At 33.9% G+C, this 9998-nt stretch overlaps 1 long non-coding RNA gene across 1 annotated transcript; it reads left to right on the top strand.

Moving 5' to 3' along the window:
* The first annotated feature begins 2056 nt into the window (after positions 1 to 2056).
* On the top strand, positions 2057 to 2850 carry LOC131056899 (uncharacterized). The gene is made up of 2 exons (XR_009108807.1): positions 2057 to 2331; positions 2444 to 2850. It is a non-coding gene; the product is annotated as an uncharacterized LOC131056899 (long non-coding RNA).
* Positions 2851 to 9998: the final 7148 nt, after the last annotated feature.

The following is a 9998-nucleotide window of genomic DNA, read 5'->3' as shown; positions in this document are numbered from 1 at the left end:
TAGTGATAGTGAATTTAGGCTCATGCAAATGCAAGATGTTTTCTTTTATTTTTTTTATCATGTTAGTGGATGTTCTACTAACAAGTTATTTTTCTCATGTATGCAAGTTTGGAGATGCAACCTCATAAAATAAATAGAAAAGAGTGTTTCTCACACTCCAAATTATGCCCTTTTGAAATATACTTTTTCTTTAAATGTTGACATATATTACTTTAGCATGCATGTTTCATGATAGATTCATATGCAAACTAAAGTGGCAACAAAATGTGGAGTAGAATAGTGTACACTTTACAAATTTCTCCTCTTCTTTTGTGTTGAACTTAGTTAGGTCAATAAATGTGTCATTTTATTGGTTTGATAGTTTATAATGCACAAGTTGACCCAATTTTACCTTACCTTATCTCTTTTGTTATTTTGTCCTTTGTGGCCTAGAACCATCTTTGATGTTATCATTTTCCCTATCTTATTTAGAATCTATAACACCAACCCATCCACAATGATATAATTCATGGCCCCCATTAAAATCTAACCATGACAACTTTTTAATACACATGACTTTCAAATGGTCTTTTTCCGATTGGATATTTAAGGATAACTAGTGAGACATTTTGAAGAAATAATTGCATCTCATTAAAATCATTTACTTGCACTAGCATAAGAGTAGTATGAGAGCATTGAATTAGATAAATGCATCCGAGTGGTATTATAGCATTGAATTAGATAAATGCATCTGAGTGGTATTATAGCATTGAATTAGATAAATACATCCTTGTATTCTAGTGAGCTTGAATTAGGGGCAAAGAAAGTGACAAAATTCAACCTTACCATAGCAAGTCCCAATAGGTGTTGAGTAATATTGTCTGTACTCTAGCTTAGGCATTACAACAAAGCACACAATCTAGTGAGAAGTGGTAGTTGGGGATATAATAATAGAAGTTGGACAACATAATATATAATGAGGTTAGGGTCACATCAACAATCCCGTTCAATTGATTTGTAAGATTTAACAAAATACCTATTTTGAAAGGGATATCTTAGAATTGAAGTTCACAATCAAAAAATATTTTAGAAATGTAATATCAACTAGATTACATCACATCAACGCTTTACTTGATAAAAAGCTAAACCTTTTATAACTTCTTCTTTTCAACTGAACACTTACTTATTTTATATAACCTCAACTTTTATATGAATTTAACATTTAATTTATTAATAAATATTTATTTAACTAAAATAAAAGTAAAAATATCAATCTTTCATTCCTCTCGTCTATAAAAAGACCTTTATTATCCTACCATTCCAAAACTAATATCTAATGTTTTATTCCTATATGATCAGGGAGCTCACAAAACTAAAGTTTGTGAGCAATTAATAAGTACAATATTAAGAAGGTTTCTTCAACGGTTTGTGCTTTTCATTGGAGTGATTAGGTATTAATGTTTTTAGCAACCTTGAAGTACCAGTACCTAGCTACATAGACATCAGTTACAGTTACAGTACAAAAGCTATCTTAAAGAGGTTGGTTATCAACCCTGATAACACCACCTATAGCCGTATTCTTTATTAATTGAAGGCCAGAGTAAAACTCAACATCACACATGGTGGCAGATGAATTATTTTGGCATCCAAAAACATGATGGGGCCCCGATTCAAAAGATTTCTTAAATATATCTTAAGCTACGCCTCAATCCATGCTTCAACAGCGCCCCACTGATTCCTGCAATTTGAAGTTTGTCACGTTGCCCTAATAAAAAATATTAGCAATTGAGCGAGTTAGTCTAATTCTTAGCAGACTAACTTATTCATTTGGTACTATTTACAAGGGCAATGTGGCAAAATATGGTGCACTCAATATTGACTTTCTTGGATCACACAATTTTTTAATTACGTACAATCTGATAGAGCTATCAGAGAAATTTTAAAAACCTTCCCCACATACCCGGAAAGGAGACTGGTAGATGTGGAAAGGTAGATCCGGCGAATGGTAGGTGTTATTTTTTTTTGGGTAAAAGTTAAACCATATTCAATTATATGTATCATTACTTAAAGGCTGAGATGTTATGACAATACACGTGAATCTTCCGTAAGACTTGAACTGCAGTTTTGCAACAACTGGTATTTATATACATTTTCAGAATTCATTGTTATGAATTTCTCTGTGTAGGTGCTGCATTCATTCTGAAGAGAGAACATAATTTGAAAACAGTATTGTTTTTGTTGTCGTCTCAAAATGGATCCAGGAGGCCCTCCCCCTGGAGGACCAGGAGGCCCAGGAGGTCCTCCACCTCCAGGTGGTGGTGGTTGGGGTCCTTTCAGTTTCATAGATTCATGGTATTCTCCAAATTCTGTTTTGAAATCTAAGATTAGGGTTTTTCCTTTTATGTTTGAGGTTTGGCTTTTATAATACTGATGACTCGATAATGGTTGTGTTGTGGTATTGCAGTCTGGCCATCTTGTGTTGTTGCTGCCCAGGTGACGGGCCGCCGCCGCCTCCTCCTCCTCCATAAAAAGCACGGACTCACATCTAACTACCATTGGATTGCATAATACAACTTAGCATTTATTCCAATTTGTTCTAATTATCATGCAATTTGTAAGTTCATACAGTTAGCTTTGGATTGCAGTCTACTGATCATCTCTTTCTCATTTGGTGAATAAGGGCTTGTGAAGATCCTTTTGAGCAGGATCTTAGTGCCGACGCATGTGATTGAAAAAAGATTTTAGTTCTTCTTCTGTGTGTTGTGTTTGAATCTGCTTTGATGGTTTCGTTGCAGAAGCGATTTTCATTCAGTCTATTATAACTTTTGAGTAAATAAATAATTTGGTACCATCAGGTCAGATCTAGATCAATATGGTTTTTCTTGTACACAAATTTGCATGGATGATTGATTTAATATGCCAGACAAATACTCTTAGCCGGAGATCTGAAATTTTAGTTGCTGAATGTTGCATAATATGTAAATAGTGGAGCATGGTCTGTACCTAACAAATTGCATAAACACTATCTTCTTTGGGTTTTCCTGATGTGTTTAAAAGAGTGTGTTTTGAGGGAAATTACATGAGAATCTGTAGAATGTGATGTATACTGCTGAGTCGACGAGTTTAAGTGAAGGAATAGATCTGAAGTTAATTTTACTAATCTCAACAAAGGGAGTTCGTTTGAACATCAAAGGAAACTTCTGATTACAGAGAGGGTAGAGGTGCATCCATACCAAGCTATATAATTGTAATGGCATAAATTGAATTATAAGGATGATCTAGGAGATTAAATTTAAAATAATTAAAATTGGGATTTGATAATTGAATTGTAAATATAAAATATTTCACTATATAACTGATGATACGAGATTAATGCAGATGCAACGTTGAGTTAATCTGTCACTATACAGTAATTTATGCCCTTAAATTGATGCTTGCATTATATGAATGTATACTTCATATCCAAGTGCTTTAGATTTAATCTCCTATGCTTGCGGAGTTGATCTAATGCGTGGAACCCATCAACGATGTGCAAGAAAAAATGTGCATGTGAAAACTGCATTAAATATATCTAGCGGTGTCTACGAGTACAATTTAAAAGTTTGTGGTTTCGAAAGATGAATGGGTTATTTTAGGTCATTTTTTTTTGGTTTGATTAATGTATGTTATATATCTAAGGATATGATATTTTAATGTATTTAGATATATGGACATGGTGATATGTGGTACACATTCTTTGAGTTAGTTATTGGGTCTTATGAACATTTTGTGTAATTAATTATTGTTAGAATATTAGGGTTTACTTTCATAATATCTTTTTAGTGACTTGTTTATTTTGTTATTTAATAATTAGTTATATTCTTATTAGATGTCAATTTGGAAAGTTATATTTGAAAAGCTTTATAAAAATTAAATTGTAATGAATTCTTAAATAAACTCTCAATAATATTATCATCATATTATTATCATTTTATTTTTACTCCTATACAAATGTAAGTGTTTTTGACTTTCCACTATAGTATCTCAACCCATTAAAATTATTCTGAAGGGAAACCATATGTGTTGATGATAGAGAAATAGTGATGAAAGAATATAGAAACTCACACACAATAGAAAAATTCTTTAAAAGACCTTTTCCCTTTTTTAGGACAATAAATAGAAGAATAATGCAAATGTAGTGTTGAGTTAATTTGTCCATATACAAAAATTTATGACCTTAAATTGATGATTGCATTATATGAATGTATAGTTCGCATCCAAGTGCTATAGGTTTAATTCCCTATGTTTGCGGAGTTGATCTAGTACATGAAACTAATCAATGACGGCAATAAAAAATGTGCACAAAAAATATTTTCCCCTTTTGTCCTTTTGAGCATTAAATATGTCTTGTGGTATCTATGAACACAATTTAAGAGTTTGTTGGCTTGAAAGATGAGTAGATTATTCTATGCCAAATATTTTTGGTAGGTTGAAATAATGTATTTGATTAAGTAAGTAGGGAAGGGCCCTAATTCCATACAAGTTCAACACAAAACAAGCCACAAAACAACCGACCATTAGACATACATAATAAAAAATAATTATGAAATAATTGGATATCTAAACCAGCCATTACTGCTAAAGCCATTAACTAACCTTCCTAACATAAAGGTGGCACACATGTTAGATATTAATAATTTAGCATAAGTCTTAAAATTGTCATCATAAACATTAAACCTATAACTAAACGAAGCCAACATGGCAAGCAAAATAGGAGAAAGAAAAATAATCCTTAGGGTTTTCAATAAAACCCCAATTCTGTTCTAGAATGTAAACGTTTTTCTTTCAATCATTAGCAATAGGGTCACAATCCTCAACCTTTTCCCTTTCTTCTACTTTCTTGTTAGATTTACCTAGCCGGGGACCATGCTAAATACTGCTTTCCTCATTATACCATTCATTATGAAAGTGAGGGAATTCACTCCTTAAATTAGGGACTTATTGTTAGCCCTTAAGCTTTCGACACTAGAATCTATATTCCTTAGTATCACTTGCAAATCAGCCACCTAGGCTTTGAGAAAAGCCACCTTATCATTATAATCCAAAGGGAAGTTCTCCCGAGCCAACAAATTATCCCGCATTCCTTGTATATTTGACATTCCCATCTCATGTACCGCAATTAATGTTACATACCTAGGGATATAACAATATAGTGTATTTAGATGATGAAATATGGTATGCATAATTTTAGTTAGTTATTGGGTCATGTGGAAATTTTTTGTAATTAATTATTGTTGGAATATTTTGGTTTACTTTAGTAATGTCTCTTTAGTAATTTGTTTATTTTATTATTTAATTTTAAGCTATATTTCCATTAGATGGTAGTTTGGGAAGTTATATTTGAAAGGATTTATAAAAATTAAATTATAATACATTAATAAATGAACTCTTAAAAATATATTATCATTTTATGTTTAATAATATACAATTGTAGATGCCTTTGAATTTCCAATATAGTTTTATAACCCATAAAATATTTTGTGAAGGGAAACCATTTGTATACATGATAGAGTAATAGTCATGAAACAATATGGAAAGTCATATACGATAGAAAAATCCCTTAAAAAACATTCTCCCCTTCTTAGGACATTCATTTTGTAAGGGGAACATGACATGGTCAAGGTTAGAGGGTTCATAATGGATTGTCCAACCTTGTAGCCAAACATACATAGAAATATAATTCAAGTTTGAATGTGAAAAACAACATGAATCTTTCATCAAGGAAAATAGAATGTTCGTATGATCCTCACATTTGGCTAATTGGCTCCACATATAGACACATAGGCTGCCATGGGCTTATTACAGTGAATTTACTAATCACAAATCTTCTAGAACTAATCTTCCCTAGCTACTACCTCCTAAGTACTCCCTAAATATTGTCTATGATATCATATGCCTTAAGATGTGTTTAACTATCGATTCCCATTACTGTAAGTGATCCACATTGGCTTTCCAGGTCCCATAGCTGGTGTAACATATGTATAGCTCACGATTGCTTGAAGATGGTCTAAATGTTGATGCAAATAGGTGTGAAACTATGTAGATGTTTCTTAGTCCCATATCCATCATATGAAAAGCTTCATTAGCTTGTCAAGGCCTGTAAAGATCCAAATGATTCTAGGAATAGGTCTAGTCTGAGTTCTTCCAGGATGCCCCTACATTAGACCCCTGAGTTTATTTAAAAAGTGTCTTGCACATTTCCAAGTGTGTCCAAACTAATTCAACACATTCTTTGAGACCTAGATTGTATCTTCCACTAGTTTATTCTTCCACTTGGCTAGATATTCTCTGTACTCCTTATTCTAGGTGTTGTATTTGGTCAACTATTTAGGATCTATTCAATCTATTCTGGTGGTACTTATGGTAGTTATTGTTGTTGTAATGATTCTATGTCATCCTCTTGTTCTCCCTAAAACTTATAAAAATATACAACATTGAAGATTAGTGAAATGTCTACACATTTCAATAACTCTACATTGTAGGCATTTCTCGAATAAGACTTTTGGATGATCTCCTAAGGTCCTAACTTCTTCATCTTTAACTTGTTGTACATGCTAGCCAAAAATCTCTCCTTTTGGAGATACACCATAACTTCATCACTAACTTCAAACTCTTACTATCTTTGCTTGGTGTGTACTCACTCCTTATACTAGTTATTCATGATCTCCAAGTGTTGTCTAATGTCTTTATGGATGGTTTCCATGTACTCCATGAAATCCTCTCCCACTGAACTCCTCTTATCTTGTGGGATATTGTTTTAGAGCTTGGTTACTCCCCTAGGGTCTTGTCTAGTAATGACTAAATTGGTGTTCTTTTGGTACTCCAATTTACTAAATTATTGAATGCAAACTATGCTTGTGGCAATATTAGGTCCCAATTTTCTATTTTGTCTCCTACCAAGCATCTAAGAAGATTTCCAAATCTCTTATTCTTTTCCTTAGCTTTTCCATCAATTTGTGGGTGAAATTTTGTGTTGAATTTCAAGTTTGTTTGCATATTCTTCTATAATGTCCTCCAAAATTACCCAATGAAATTAGCATCCCGATTTGAAACAATGCTCTTTGGTAATCCATGCAAAGTTACCACTAATCAGAAGAATAGATTAGCAATATGAACCATGTCATCTACAAGGAATGAAGTGTGTCATTTTAGAGAATTGTTCCACCATAAAAAAGATAGAGTCACATCCCCTTTAAGTACTTGAAATCCCAACACAAAATCCATACTGATATCCTACCAAGGTCCTTTTGAGATTGGAAGAGGTTAGTATAATTTGACATTCTGCTAAACCCCTTAGCTACTTGATAATTCCTACACTCCTAGACACACTTTTAGACATCTTTGTTGATTTGAGGCAAAAAAAACATTCATTTACCAAAGCCACTATTTTTTAAACACAAAATGCTTCACCAATCTATTGATGGGTGTTTTGACACACTCACCAATAGTCAGGTAATTTGTGTAAACGCAAAGCACCTCTCTTGAAAAGCAATAAGTTCCGAAAAACTAACTACTCCAAGGTCTCTATAGTCGGGTCTCGACGATGATGGGTAGCTCAATGGTTGATGCGGTTGTACCTGTGAAGGGGCCTGCTAGTTAAAAGAATCCTAATAACTTCCAATAACTTCACTTTTTTGTATTTTATTATTTAAGATTCTCTTTCGAAATAAACTGCAAAGATAGGGAAACAAGAAAATAACAATGAAACTAATTCAATAAAAACTTAATGAGCTACTTAGCATGTACTCTGCAATCCAAAAATCACCAATTTTATCCAAATCAGCATTCAATAACAGACCTCCAATAAACCTGGAAATTCAACAACCTCACAAATTCATGGAAAGAATATCACCACAATATCCTGTATCCCAGTAATTCTCATACACTACTTATGTGCACAATATGATTCATAAAGCAATAAACATAAGACCCAATTACATTGCTGATTTCAAATAATAGACATTACCAGACTACAAAGAACCAATTAATAGCACATACACATAGATCATGCAATCTATAAGTTGTTTCTTGTATTAACTTCAAAGAATGTATCACAAAAATAATCTAGTTCATAGCAATCTGCAAAAAAAAAAATCTAAAATCTCTAAGTGGGCCTCAAATCACCAATTTGTGGACCCTTACAAATGAATCAAACTCCTCAATTTATAAATTTTCTAGTCCTATTTTCTAGGAAATAAATCTACTAAAATTAAGAAATAATAAGCAAGGAGTCATAGTTGACATGAAAGTCTCTGCCTTAGACTCTAGTTAACCATTACAAAACTGGGACTGAGAGAGCACTACAAAGACGGTGCTACATGAGCCAGGCTTTCGTAGTCATGCAAAATTTTGCTCAAAACTAAAGTGTAAGTTGGAGGTGCAGTTGAAGTTCTAGTGTGGTGTCATGCAAAACTCCTTCCAACAGTCATGCTATCATTAGCAACCATAAGTTTATCTTTCACTTCTTTTTTATAGGTATTGTAATTTCTAACAATACATGCAATCACTTCAGCAGGAGGATCAACAACATGTTTGATTCTGAACTTGTACTTCCTCAAAATCTCCTCCGTATTCTTTCTTCCACCTTCTAATTCTTCTATTGTTTCTGTGGCCTGTTGACACTAAGTTATCAAATATGTATACCTGTCCATTAACACAACATCAAATTGAGCAGGAGCTGTAAAATACTATGCTTCATATGCATCCCACTGGTGGAGTACCCGGTCCTCCTCCATATGTCCAACACTGGTCATATTAGGCCCAAAAACTCCTAATAACCACCCTACAAATTTCTTATACTTCCGTACTACAATGAGAATGGGAGACCGAATACCTGTTATATCCTTCCCATACTGTTGAAGTATTTCAATCTTCAACTCCAAAATGTATATGTAGGATTGCAAATTTTTACAACTATCTCCACCTAAGAAGTCTTCTCTTACTATAACCTCTTCCCCAAGATTCAAAACTTTATTCAAAACTTGAAACTGTTTGCCAAAAATGTTGAGCTTCCGCTCCCACTGCTGAGAACAAGAGGCTAACACTCCTCCTTGACCTTACATGGCCTTTCCATATTCCCTCATGGTGTTTTGAAAGAATATTCTAATTTTAGATGCATTTATTCATGCCCATGCCTTTGCTGTAGCTACCACCGGTCTTACCTCAACCAATTCTTTTATATCCCCTTCTAGGAGTGATGAGGTTGAAGGTAGGTTATCATCTATACATGTATCTAAGGGCTTACCCATCTATAGAAACAACTTCTTATATTGTTCCAGTTGTGCCTTGACCTCTGAATGGGAGATGTGCTCCTTTTCTATTCGGTCCCTGATGACACTAATAGCAAGTCCCAATGTATCTACCTCTCCCCACTTGGTCTATTTACCCAGTTTGACCTAGGACACCTGGTATTTTAGGGAGTATTGACCTTCAACTTGCTTTGGAATTGCTACATCAACAATCACTTCATTAGAACCCATCCTTGACAAATGATGCATTATCTTTGCCTTCTTTGTTTTCCGTGGTTCTTTAGTGATGGCCTATTGTAGTGTAAATTTTGATAGCACAACTTACTTCTTCTTCTCAAAGATGAAGTTTAACCAGTGTGGCACATCCTTATCCTTTTCACCTTCATGTGACATGATGTCAACAGTCACCACATGTACATTTGACTGATCCTCTGCTTCGTCTTTCTCCTCTCCAGCTTGCTCTTGGGTTGATATAGCTAGTGGAATTTGGACAGTTCAAAGAGTGACATCAATATTCAACTGCTTTTTCTTATGTAACTCTCCTAACCTATCACTCATCTCTTCTTCAAACTCATTGCCACCTTTATCTGTTTTCTCCATACCTTGCTTGGTAGCTATCTCTTTTAGTAGATCTTCTTGGTCTTTTGGATTTAAGACCAATCTTTCATCCCGTGAATCCTCTGGCTCATTTCGTTCCTTCTCTCCTCCAAGTGGCTACTTAGCTAGTAGACC

Source organism: Cryptomeria japonica, chromosome 7 (genome assembly GCF_030272615.1).
Source record: "Cryptomeria japonica chromosome 7, Sugi_1.0, whole genome shotgun sequence".
Taxonomy (NCBI): Eukaryota; Viridiplantae; Streptophyta; class Pinopsida; order Cupressales; family Cupressaceae; genus Cryptomeria; species Cryptomeria japonica.
This window is presented reverse-complemented; position numbering and strand designations above follow the sequence as displayed.